Raw genomic sequence first — 13,366 nt, forward strand, 5'->3', positions numbered from 1 at the left:
AACAATACTTTATACTGGCTTTTTGAACAAACAAAAAGTATGCTGGATAGACAGTTTTCATAATCCTCTGCCTGGCAGGACACATACTCTCCCATTTCATGGATAGAGAAATCAAGAGAGCCAAAATTCCACCGAATTTAAGTCCCATGTCATTTGAACACACCCAATGAAGAAACGCTGTGTTATTTCTTGTCCCTTTCCATACCTGTCCTGTCCACACTACCTCTTTAAAAGATGAAGATATTATGATTTTGTAACCTCTAATATGTTTTGCCTCTGAGCTAAGTGACTTCAGTTGTGTCTGACTCTTTGCGATGCTATGGACTATAGCCTGCCAGGCTCCATTGTCCATGGGATTCTTCAGGCAAGAATACTGGGGTAGATTGCCATTACATCCTCCAGGGAATCTTCGCGAACCAGGGATTGAACCTGTGTCTCTTATGTCTCCTGCATTGGCAGGTGGGTACTTTACCACCAGCACCATAACGTTTTGAGTCTCTTCCAAAGAAGGAGGGACTGAATTGGTAGAGGTAACGGGAACTGGCTGTTGGAAACAGAATTTCACCTGAGGAGGCAAGAGAAGTCTGCCCTGGTGCAGAAGGAAAGGCAGGCAGAGAAGGGAACAGCACCCTGGGGCAGGGAACTTCGTTACTGTGAAGTTCAAAAGCTTCATTAATAGCTCCCAGTGTGTAGGCTCAGAATGGCTTACTGAACATCGGCTACTGTGTGTGTCCGTGTGTGTGCATGCTTGCACGTATGCATAGGAAAGTTTAAGAGAGGAAAGCAAGCACATTTGCTGTGACAGAGATTGGGAGAGAATATACTACAGCAGTTACAGAAATTGGAGCCTTGGGATAGTTCAGAAGTCACCTGCAATGTTGGTGTGGATGAAGAGCAAGTGACAAGAAGCTGGCGTCCCAATAAAGATACAAGTTCTGGTCCTTCCAATCAACCAGAGCTCTTTCAGTTCAGTTTAGTTCAGTTGCTCAGTCATGTCCGACTCTGCGACCCCATGGACTGCAGCACGCCAATCTTCCCTGTCCATCACCAACTCCCGGAGGTTACTCAGACTCACTTCCATTGAGTCAGTGATGCCATCCAACCATCTAATCCTCTGGTGTCCCCTTTTTCTCCTGCCCTCAATCTTTCCCAACATCAGGGTCTTTTCCAGTGAGTCAGTTCTTCGCATCAGGTAGCCCAAGTATTGGAGTTTCAGCTTCAGCATCAGTCCTTTCAATGAATATTCAGGACTGATTTCTTTTAGGATGGACTGGTTGGATCTCCTTGAGTCTTCTCCAACACCACAGTTCAAAAAAAAAAAAAAAAAAAACAGTTCCAAAAAAAAAAAAAACCAACTAAAGATCTCTTTAGTTTGTTGCTACTATATTTCATATCCTTTGCTTTTTTTACCCTCCTTGAGCTAAGTGGCCTGACTAACGTGTATGGATGTGTTTCTGCTCAGTTGTGTCAGACTCTTTTAGACCCCATGGACTGTAGCCTACTAGGCTCCCCTGTTCATGGGATTTTCCAAGCAAGAATATTGGAGTGGGTTGTAATTTCCTCTCCAGAGGATCTTCCCAAACCAGGGATTGAACCCACATCTTCTGTATTTGCAGACAGATTCTTTACCACTGAGTCACTCGGCAAGCCCCACGCCTGGCCAACACCATGGCACAATTACAGTATGTACCCAACTCCCCCACCTATCCCACTAGTGTGTCCTTCATTAAAACAGGCTTTGTGAGGATTCGAACAAGGGCAGAGCTGGAAATTAGCCTGTTGCATTTAAGAATTAGTGTATAGGGTCTTCCCTGCTGGTCCAGGGGCTAAGACTTTGAGCTCCCAAAGCCGGCAGCCTGGGTTCCATCCCCGGTCAGGGAACTAAATCCCAGGTGCTACAACTAGAAGATCTCGCATGCTTCAGCGAAGATCCTGCTTTCCACAACTAGGACCTGGCACAGCCAAATGAAGAAATAAATGTTTTGTTAAAAATAATGTGTCTTTAAAAAAAAGAATTAGTGTCTAATAAGACTATAGGAAAAATATATAAATGTGAGGGGGGTTTTAAGTATTCCAGAGATACAAAGAACTGACAAAGAGCTATTAAATTCTTTCCTATCTGTTTGTAACTGTCTGAAGAGTCTTTTTTTATGGTTAATCAGAAAATGGAAAGCTGGACTGAAAATTACCATCAGCAATAACATAATATGAAAGGATTATGAAAAGGCTAATATGAGATATGAAAATATCATTTGGTGTTTCAAGCAGATAAGTTCTTTGAACCAAAGGACAGGATGAAGAAAATGTCTCCTACTTGTTTTTCTAGATAACCAAAAACATCTTTAGAGACTCTAAACTTGAAATGTTGTTAAATGCAAGATTGAAAATAGTTTGGTTGCAATTTTAAATTTTCAATTCTAATTGAAGAGATCTATGCAGAGTCTTTTTTTAAAGTATTTATTTATTTGGCTGCACCAGGTCTCGGTGGTGTCATACAGCATCTTCGTTGTATCACATGAGATCTTTCATTGCTGCACGTGGACTTTCTAGTTGCAGCATGTGAGCTTAGTCATCGTGGCATGAAAACTTAGTTGCTCTGAGGCATGTGGGATCTTAGGGCACCGATCAGGAATTGAACATTGCATTGCATTGCAGGGTGAATTCTTAACCAGTGGACCACCAGGGAAGTCGCTATGCAAAGTCTTAATACAAAGTGAAGTGGAGGTAAATGAATAGCCAGTGGCTCTAGTGAATACCAGCTGGCACTAGTGGTAAAGGATCTGCCTGCCAATGCAGGGCACATGGGAGATGTGGATTTGATCCCTGGGTAGGGAAGATCCTCTGGAGCAGGAAATGGTAACCCACTCCAGTATTCTTGCCTGGAAAATCCCATAGACAGGGGATTTTGAGAATGAGGAGCCTAACAGGCTATAATCCATGGGGCCGCACAGTCAGACACGACTGAGCACACGCATGCAAGCTTACTCTACACTATAGTTAATACCCTTTTGGACATCTGTTTGGGCTACTTTTGTGCATTTTCCATGTTTTTTAAGCCAAAAATTTAATGAATTCACACACACAAAAATTGTCTACATTTTATTTACACCAAATTGTAAAGATAAGCTCTACACATAAGTAGGCTAACATTGTGTTTGTTCCTGACATGGGGCATATTAAGTTTGTATTTCTGCTTGTTTGTATTTGGTATTATCAGCTTTGGTCAGATTCTCATTCGTAAACTTGGAAATTTTACATAATAAAATTAAACAACAGTTGACCAAAATAGTATGTCACATACTTTTGAACCAAAACTTATTCGGATCTATGGGGTAGACCAGGTTAATATACTTTCAACATACTGTAGTTTATTCCTAAAAGAACCAAGAGCCTTTTTTGAATGGGCTTCCCTGGTGGCTCAGATGGTAAAGAATCTGCCTGCAATATGGGAGACCCAAGTTCAACCCCTGGGTCAGGAGGACCCTCTGGAGAAGGGAATGGCTATCCACTCCAGTATTCTTGCCTGGAGAATTCCATGGACAGAGGAGCCTGGCGAGCTGCAGTCCACGGATTCCAGAGTCGGACAAGACTGAAGCGGCTGAGCAGGCACATGCATGCACACAAATCTATCCAATTGGAGGAGCATTTATTTTAACCATGAAACACTTTTCCTACTACCATCTATTGACTTTTTGTTTTAATTCCACACTTCTGTATGAATAATCAGCTAAACAATGCCTCCAGTCTAACCTCAATGAAATCAACATACAAATTGGCCTCACTTCAACTTAAAGGTAAAAGTTGTTCCCCACATATCTATTTTCAGTTAAATGGCTCAGATTCCCTTCTGGTCTTTGACCGTGAGATGGGGGAGACAAAGAAATTTGATTCTTATTAAGGTGGATCTATTTCTATAAATTAATTATTATAAATTAGAAATGTTGGAAGTGAAACCTACATGCTAATTTAAACCTAGGCTCTTTGTACATGCTCCTGAAAGACCTTTAAACAGTTCCCTTAACAACATTGGTGTCAGCCTATAGTCACTGAGTCCTCTACGGGACACCAAAACTCAGACATTGAAGTAATAATGATCAGAAGAGAGCTCTCCAACCCTAACTTCTAACCCTATATCCCTTCCCCCACTATCCACTCTATGTGGTGGAAATTGAATACAAACTTATATCACCAACTTAAGATGAACTCCTCACCTTCTCATTTTACTTACTTACTTACATTTTAACATTTCTAACATCTTACAATCAATGGTCTCTTATAATCAATGATAGCCAAGCAGAAGTCCTGACATAACTGTCATTGCTTTTGTACCCATAGCTTTGAATTTGGTTGACATTTTAAAAGGATAACTGGATAACTGCAGCTCTTCAATATTTGAGTCAACAAACTGTTAAAAGATAATTTGAGGAAGAAATAAGAATTCTGGCCATTGGCTGAAAGCCTTCTTTTGATCTGGTGAGATCAGGCAATAACCAGCATTTGTAGAAATGGGCGTCTATGACTTGAAGGAAAATCCCGGAGAGAATAGTGGAGCACGCTTGTGCAGCAAATGTAACATTTTCATAGTACACACAGCAAAACTGTGTGGAGAAAATTTCTAACTCAAAAAACAATGAAAAGAGTTAATACTGTATGAAGTGGCATTAGGAATACCATACTCTAGTCATTTTGCTCATTTTTTTCTTTGTATATGTGTGTGAGTGCAACATATGTGAAAGAGAGCTCTGTCGAAATAAGCTTAAATTAACTCTCGAAATAAAAATAAAATACAATTTTAAGTTACAGCTCCCCCCAACTTCCTGCCATTTTAATTGGCAGTACTTTTCTTTCTTAATTATACCTGCAAAGTCAGTTAGTCTCATAATCAGTGTTATCTTGGATTTGATGAAATGCATAGTTCTGTTTTTTGTGGGGGGAAAAGACAAGAGGGAGAGAGTGAATAAAGAGGGCAAGCTCAGAAGAGATATTTCTCTGTGACTTGGCTGATTTTTCCATCCCTTCCTGCTATGTAAAAGTCTAAAGCTGAAATTAACCAATGGTTCAGTCTGAAGATAGCAGATTAGTAATTTACATGGGATTACAACAAGTGTACCAAATGTCTTCAAAATAAGAAAATACAAGCAAGAAGAAGCAAACCAGTGTTATTTGTTTTATAACCTTTCAGTTGACCATCAACACTTGATGTTCCTGCAACTTTTTTCTTGGCAATTTGCAGTTATACTCTGGTGGACCTTTGATCATGTGAGACTGTTTTTACTTCCACTTCCCATTTTTACAAAAATTGAAGCCAACCAGTGCCTCCTGTAAGAACTGAGTCAAGCTACTGACTGTTGAGAAATAACTGTAGTCCTCTGCTTCTGCCACTAGACAGTGTACTCTCTCTATATTCAAGGCACTGACGGTGCTGTATTTCCTGAACTCTGAGAAACTGGCTGTCTAGTAGAAGAGGTATCCCTGTAAATAACTAACCACTAAATGTAGATGCACGAGCCAATATTTACTGCAGATCCTATCTGGGATGTACTCAGTGTTGTAAGTGTTTGTCTTCTCTGGATTTATTCCAAGAGTAAGAGAGAGAAGACTCCCAGGAGGAATATTACAGTTTTATGGCTCACTATTTTTTCTTGGGAAACAAATGATCTAAATTGCAGATGAATTCATTGACTCTCCAAAGCATAGGCACTAGCTCCTCTGCTCACACACAGGAATCCAAAAACAAACCCTTTCTTGTATTCTGGAAAGGTGAAACAATAGAAAGAGATAGAGTTCCTTAGAGTTATTATTATTATTTGGCTGCACCAAGTGGCATGCGGGACCTTAGTTCCCCGACCAGGGATCGAACCCGTGTGCCCTGCATTGGAAGTGCAGTATCTTAATCTTCTGCCACCAGGGAAGTCCACCCTTATAGCTATTTCTGAAGCAAACAATTGACACATATTCATAATAGACGTACTGAGGTGTGATACAAAGAACAAGGCTTTGATGTCAGATCTGGGTTAGCACCAAAATTGTGTAATCTTGGGCTGATTACCAAACTCTTCTGAGCCCAGATTTTATAATATGCAGCATGGGAAGGTTATAGCAGATAAATTAATCACCGACTTTTAGTAGAAGCTCAACAAATGCTCATTTCTGTGGAAGAGAGTGACTGCTGTTATCCTTACTTTATAAATCACCTCTTAGAGTGTGTGTTGTAAATAATGCTGCAGTGGCTATTTTGGGGCACAGATCTTTGTCCAATTCTTCAGTTTTTTTCTTAAAATATGATTCCTATCAGTGAAATCATGAGATCAAAGGTATAAACATTTTTAAAAGAACTTTTAACACCCAACCCACAAGAGCCTTTTCATAAAAGTTATATCTTTTGCTGAGTAGGAGAATACATCACGGGCATTACCTTTACTTTTTCTTATTTAGTGGTATCTTTTATTTTTTCTTTGCATTGATTAGCCTTTCTTGATTACTTATGCAGTTGAACTTTATTTATTTATCATTTGTGTCAGTCACACTTTCTTATGAACTACTGATTTGTGAGTATCCGTTTTTCACTTGTTTTCAGGCGTCCTGGAGTCGGGTTCTGAATCAACTATGTCTTTCATAGCTGTAGCTTTCCAGTCTGGTGTCAGTGTCACATTGTTTGAATTAGCATAGCCTTACTCCAAGTTTGAATATGTTTTGAAAAGCCTTAAGACCACTGAGCTCAAATAAAGGCATCATGGGGTGCTGGGGGAAAAGCAAAAAAAGAATTACTGAGACCTAGACAGAGATAGATGTTGGGAAGCCTCAACAAACTTCCCAAAGGCTTGCGTAAGCCTTGCAATGAGATTTGAGAAGCCCCTTAAAATCAATACAGAGATTAAAAAGATGTATAGGGAGGTAGTTTTATCTCTGCACCCTGATCAACCTCAGTGACCAGATGATAGGTGATGAGTGGATCCTATCGCCTGTGCGTTCAGTTTTCCAAAGCGATGTTTTGTTTTTGTTGTTGAGTCGCTCAGTCGTGACCGACTCTTTGGGATGCCATGGACTGCAGCACGCCAGGCTTCCCAGTCCTTCACCATTGCCCGGAGTTTCTCAAGCTCATGTCCATTGAGGCAGTGATGCCATCCAGCCAGCTCATTCTCTGTCATCCCCTTCTCCTCCCGCCTTCAATATTTCCCAGCATCAGGGTCTTTTCTAATGAGTCAGCTCTTTGCATCAGGTGGCTAAAGTATTGGAACTTCAGCTTCAGCATCAGTCCTTCCAATGAATATTCAGGACTGATTTCCTTTAGGATGGACTGGTTGGATATCCTTGCAGTCCAAGGGACTCTCAAGAGTCTTCTGCAACACCACAGTTCAAAAGCATCAATTCTTTGGCATTCAGCCTTTATGGTCCAGCTCTCACATTCATACATGACTACCGGAAAAACCATACCTTTGATTATATGGAACTTTGTCAGCAAAGTAAAAGGCGATGTTTTATTCGCCTGCAAATCACATCTCATCACTTTTTTGTTTGGAAGTTACGAATCACCTTCCATCATGTAACAGTGAAGACTACGTGGCTGCTTACAAGGCACTGAATGACCTATCTATCCAGCCCTATCTCCCTTGAAGACCTCCCCATTCTAATGACATAAGATCTGAATTATTTGGGTAACCATCCCCCTTCCTCCCGTTCTCCTGATTTTTTTCCTGTGACAAATCCCCATAGTCCTTTACGTTTCAGTTCAAATAGAATCTCCTTAATCAAGTCCTCCTGGCCTCTTTCAGCTGTTCTTTTTAAAGCTTTCTTCATCCTTCCATCACAGCTACAACTTTATTTTATGGATATGTCTTCTTTGGGGGTGATAACCACGTTGTTTCATCTTTGAATCCTTGGTATCTAGCTTGGTTCCTGGCAAAGAATGAGTGACTTAATAAAAAGTTCTCAAATAAATAATGAGATGAAATTGGATCTTGGAAAGCCATGGAAGAGACATAGACAATTTTTTTCCCCTTCTGGGAGATACTCCAGAGTTAGAAACAAAATGTGTCTCAGCAAAAATTTTTTTTCAATATTAGTCTTTTGGGTTTTTTAATTTGCTTATCTGATATTGCCAGAAGGGTATACTCGAAGATTTTTCTCCATCCACCTTAGTAAGGGATGTGTAACGATTGTAAATTTCTCTTTGTAGCAAGGAAGCACGTGGCTGGAATAAATGTGGCTAATCCAGAGAAGAGGAACGAACATCTCTGGAAAAGCCCAGCAATCATCCAAAGAGGAGAACTCTCACAAATCCACCCACTCATCAAGAACGCAAGTAGGACAAAAGCTATCAGCACCTTCTAACCACAAAACTAAATTATAAACTTCCGCTGCCAAGCCTCCCTTCAGATCTTGCCCTTTATTTCCGGCTTTTCCAGAATTTTCCGGCTTTTCCACACGTCAATTTTGGTGCTAAACAATGAGGCACAGCTTAAGGCAGGAGCTGGACAAAAACCCCCACTGGTCTCAAAGTCCAGTGCTTCTGGGGACAGTCCTTGGGAAGTGGGCTAGACAGGAAGCAGAGCTACCCCTCACTTTCACAAGTTGTAATAGCCTTGCAGATCGTGTCTGTGGTCAATGACCGGCCAGAACTGGCCAGCCTCCAGCCGGCTTGTTTAGACTACTTGATGAGTTGACACAAGCAACGACTCTTTCCAGTGCTATTAGTGTCTGAACATTAACAAGCAACAGCGTTCAGTGAGACTATTAAAGAGAATAGGCATTTTAATCTTTGTTTTGGACGTGAGCCCTCCAAACAAACCCGTGGTGAGGAAACCCTTGTGAGCCCATGGCTGGATGGCAGCGGCGGTTGACAAGGGACAGGCTGAATCATTGCTGCCCAAGGATTCTCTTCTCAGGGACTGGGAAGAAAGGAGGGGACAGCCCCAGTCCACCACCCGGAGAGAAAGAAAATGCTAAATACACCATATAATGAATTTTCAGCACTCTGTCAGCAATACTATACATTTAAATTCCAAGCCAATGTCTCACAAAGGAGTCCCTTACCTTTTCTAACTGCAAAATAAACAAACCTCCAGGAGAGAGGGTTTCTCACCTTACAAAGGAACCCTTGCAATTTAGAGACTGCCAGGATGGTATTTAGAATTATGGTTCTGGAAGCTGGTGTGGCTCCCAGGTGTGTCACTCTGTCAGTGGCCGTCTCAACTAAAGGTGTAGAGAGGGTGGCAAGAATGGGACACATGAGGCTGTATCTGTCTCAAGAATGGGCGTTCCGAGCCGAGACAAAGGCAGATGGTTCGTGCACAAAGGAGAAATGTGTGCTGATCTTTGCTTTTTTTTTTTTTCTTGTCCTTTTGTCAGCAAACCTAAAAACAGGTAATCATAAAACTTAGAGTTTGAAGGGAACTTAGAGGTCTTCTGATCTAAAATCAGTCTGTTTTGCATATTATTAAGCTGGAGAGTTCAGCTAATGAGGGCTCTAACAATGGTTTTCATCATAGAGTAATAACCATTTAATTTCCTCCCTGGAGACTTACAAAACTAAAAAGAGAAAAGTGGAATCTTTCTGCATCCATGAGTATAAATCAAGAATGATTGGTAAGATCTATGAAACTTTTACTGAGTTTATAGAGTGTGCATCAATGTTTGTTTTTAATCATTCCTATGCAGAATTTTCCAAACAGCAAGTAGTTATTGACTGTTCCACAAAATCTGTTTTCGTCCAACCATTCTGTTAACTGAGTCCATTGATTTCGTTTATATAACAGGGGCTGAAATGAAAAACAAAGAATTTTAACCTCAGCCTCTCTTTCACATTTAATCAAAGTGTTTGAAAATGAGAGTGAGAAATATATAAAACCATCATATAATATTCAAGCTGAAGAAGACAAAAGATTGGACCTATCCATCCTTTCATCCAGGATTTCCCAGATGGTGCTATTGGTAAAGAATCCACTTGCCAATTCAGGAGACACAGGAGACATGAATTTATTCCCTGGGTCAGGAAGATCCCCTGAAGAAGGAAATGACAACCCACTCCAGTATTCTTACCTGGGAAATCTCATGGACAGATGATTCTGGCAGGCTACAGTCCATGGGGACACAAGTAAGTGTGTACACTCACACACACACTCTTTCATCCTTGTCCTCCATCACTGAGGAAAGTATAAACACTGGATTGTGAGAGCCCACTCAAATAGTAATCTTGGAGAACAGAAAAAGGAAAGAATGGTTACAGCCTCAGTTATATTAGTGCACCTGCAAGCCTGTTGCAATTATTTCTCTGGTGATGTTAGAAATGATGAAATAAAGTCTGGTGCCCAGGTTCAATGTGAGGTGTAGATGCTGATGATGACCTAAGGTTTTCAGAGAAATAACTTCAGCTGCCTTTCGCCTCATTTATCTGTTTCTTTCATGCATACTATGTATTTTAGAAAAATCAAATTTGTCTAATTGCAAATTTGGAAGTAGAACTTTTAACCACCAGCCTCCTATTCAGTTATATGTTTTTCACTGTGGTCAGCTGGATAATGTTGTTACAGTTGTTCACTTGCTAAATTGTATCTGACTCTTTACAACTCCATGGACTGCAACATGCCAGGCTTCCCTGTCCTTCACCATCTCCTGGAGTTTACTGAGATTCATGTCCATTGTGTCGGTGATGAGAGCTAACCATCCAGGTCCCGATTCCTAGAAATTATAAGTACTTTGTATGATAAAAGCAACTTTGCAGATCTAAGTTCAGGTTCTTGAGATGGGGTGCTTATCCTGGATCATCTTGGTAGGTTCTAAATGCAATCGCAGGTATACTTCTAAGGGGGAGACTTGGTGATATTCATAGAGACAGGAGGAAAAGATAATGTGATCACTGACACCAAAGTCTACACTGTTGAATTTAAAGGTGGAGGAATGGGGCATGAGTCAAGGAAAGCAAAGGGCGAAATTCTAGAAACTGGAAAAAGCAAGCAAACGGCAGTCCTGCTGACATGGTTTCTATTCAGTAAAGCCATGTTGGACTTCTCAGCCTTCAGAAATGAAAGAGAATAATTTCTCTTATTGAAGGTTACCGAGTTTGTTGCAATTTGTTACAGCAGCCACAGGGAACTAATACAATCAACTTTTCTTTAAAGGGCTTTGTAGTTCAGTTCAGTTCATTTTAGTTGCTCACTCATGTCCGACTCTTTGCGACCCCATGAATCGCAGCACACCAGGCCTCCCTGTCCATCACCAACTCCCGGAGTTCACCCAAACTCAGGTCCATCGAGTCGGTGATGCCATCCAGCCATCTTATCCTCTGTTGTCCCCTTCTCCTCCTGCCCCCAATCCCTCCCAGCATCAGAGTCTTTTCCAATGAGTCAACTCTTTGGATGAGGTGGCCAAAGTATTGCAGTTTCAGCTTCAGCTTCAGCATCAGTCCTTCCAATGAACACCCAGGACTGATCTCCTTTAGGATGAACTGGTTGGATCTCCTTGCAGTCCAAGGGACTCTCAAGAGTCTTCTCCAACACCACAGTTCAACAACATCAATTCTTCGGCACTCAGCTTTCTTCACAGTCCAACTCTCACATCCATACATAACGACTGGAAAAACCATAGCCTTGACTAGATGGACCTTTGTTGGCAAAGTCATGTCTCTACTTTTTAATATGCTATCTAGGTTGGTCAAAACTTTCCTTCCAAGGAGTAAGTGTCTTTTAATTTCATGGCTGCAATCACCATCTGCAGTGATTTTGGAGCTCAGAAAAATAAAGTCAGCCACTGTTTTCACTGTTTCCCCATCTATTTGCCATGAAGTGATGGGACCAGATGCCATGATCTTCGTTTTCTGAATGTTGAGCTCTAAGCCAACTTTTTCACTCTCCTCTTTCACTTTCATCAAGAGGCTTTTTAGTTTGTCTTCACTTTCTGCCATAAGGGTGGTGTCATCTGCATATCTGAGGTTATTGATATTTCTCCTGGCAATCTTGATTCTAGCTTGTGCTTCTTCCAGCCGTAAAACACTCACAAAATCAACATTTTTCCCCCTTAGAATTATAGCTGATATATATAGGAAACCTGGCTGTCTAAGAAGTTTCATAATGCATGTACCACATTAAATTGAACCACTGCTCCTTTTAAATCAGTCATCTTTGGAATGACACTTTAGCTCAACTTTTTTGGCCTGCAATGTATAGCTTGTATAACTCAAATATTATGTATTTCTAAAATTAGTATATTTTGACATAATTTTTATTTAGCCCTTCATTTCTAGTACTCAATAGTTAAATATTCCAACTTGGGCTTTTTTGTTCTAAAAAGAACAAAAACTAATTGTCCTTTCCAAAATAGGTTATTTTTCCCCCTTCTAAGAAATTAAATGAAATAATAATGGCTGTCTATGTTGAAGTGTTTGTCCTTTAAGTGATTTTTAAAACTTTCTGAGATGATCACATTCTAAACATCTGAAATGGCCTGGGACCATTAAAGGTATGACTAGTAAGGGAGTGACTCTGGAGGGAAAAATTGTAGAGAGTTGACACCAATGATCTACATATTGGATCGGCCAAAACAAATGTTCATTTGGATTTTTCTGTAAGATGTTATGGAAAAATCTGAACGACCTTCTTGGCCAACCCGATACTTCACTACCAAGCCTGTTTTTGTGCAGAAATCCTCTCCCTCCTGGCACACTAGTATTTAGCTACAACACCTTTGTGAAAATACTTTCACTACTTTCAGACTTTTATTTTATGTGATCTCAATTTATCCAGTACATGTTAATTAGTACCTGGCAATATTCTATATGGGGCTTCCCTGGTGGCTCAATGGTAAAGAATCTGCCTGCCAATGCAGGAGATGCAGGTTCCATCCCCGGGTTGGGAAGATCCCCTGAAGAAGGAAATGGCATCCCACTCCAGTATTCTTGCTTAGGAGATCCCATGGACCCATGGACATAGGAACCTGGCGAGTTACAGTCCATGGCATAACGAGAGTTGGACATGACTTAGTCATGTCCAGCAACAACAATTACAAATGTGGTGGATAACAGGGAGATAGTGTTAAAAGAAGACTGAAGTCTTTGCCCTTGTGGAGCTTATATTCTCATCCAGAATCAAATTTAAAGTCTTTATCACCAGTCTTTAGCAAACATCCAATGTTATGAATTTCTCTTTTCTTTCTATCCAAGGACATACCAGCTTCTAAATAAATCAGTCAAAGAAGTCATGATGTCTACCTACAAAGGGTTACAGAATTTATGAAGTTTGGAATCTCATGTAGAGAACATACTGTTTTCATTCCTTATTGGATTTACAATTATTCTAACTTCTCTACCCCATAGCCACCCAGCCACCAATAGATCTTTACAATTATCGACCAAATAATCCTTCAGCTGAGTGCA

The 13,366-nt window shown here is 40.6% G+C and overlaps 2 long non-coding RNA genes across 2 annotated transcripts in view; both read left to right on the forward strand.

Annotated features, from left to right (window-relative positions):
* LOC138435847 (uncharacterized) overlaps positions 1-13,366 on the forward strand; it is a 208,773-nt gene that overhangs the window by 112,160 nt on the left and 83,247 nt on the right. The window lies entirely within an intron of this gene.
* LOC138435849 (uncharacterized) lies at positions 8,720-13,346 on the forward strand. Its single transcript, XR_011255275.1, has 2 exons — positions 8,720-10,093; positions 13,154-13,346. It is a non-coding gene; the product is annotated as an uncharacterized lncRNA (long non-coding RNA).

This window comes from Ovis canadensis, chromosome 3, assembly GCF_042477335.2.
Source record: "Ovis canadensis isolate MfBH-ARS-UI-01 breed Bighorn chromosome 3, ARS-UI_OviCan_v2, whole genome shotgun sequence".
Classification (NCBI taxonomy): domain Eukaryota; kingdom Metazoa; phylum Chordata; class Mammalia; order Artiodactyla; family Bovidae; genus Ovis; species Ovis canadensis.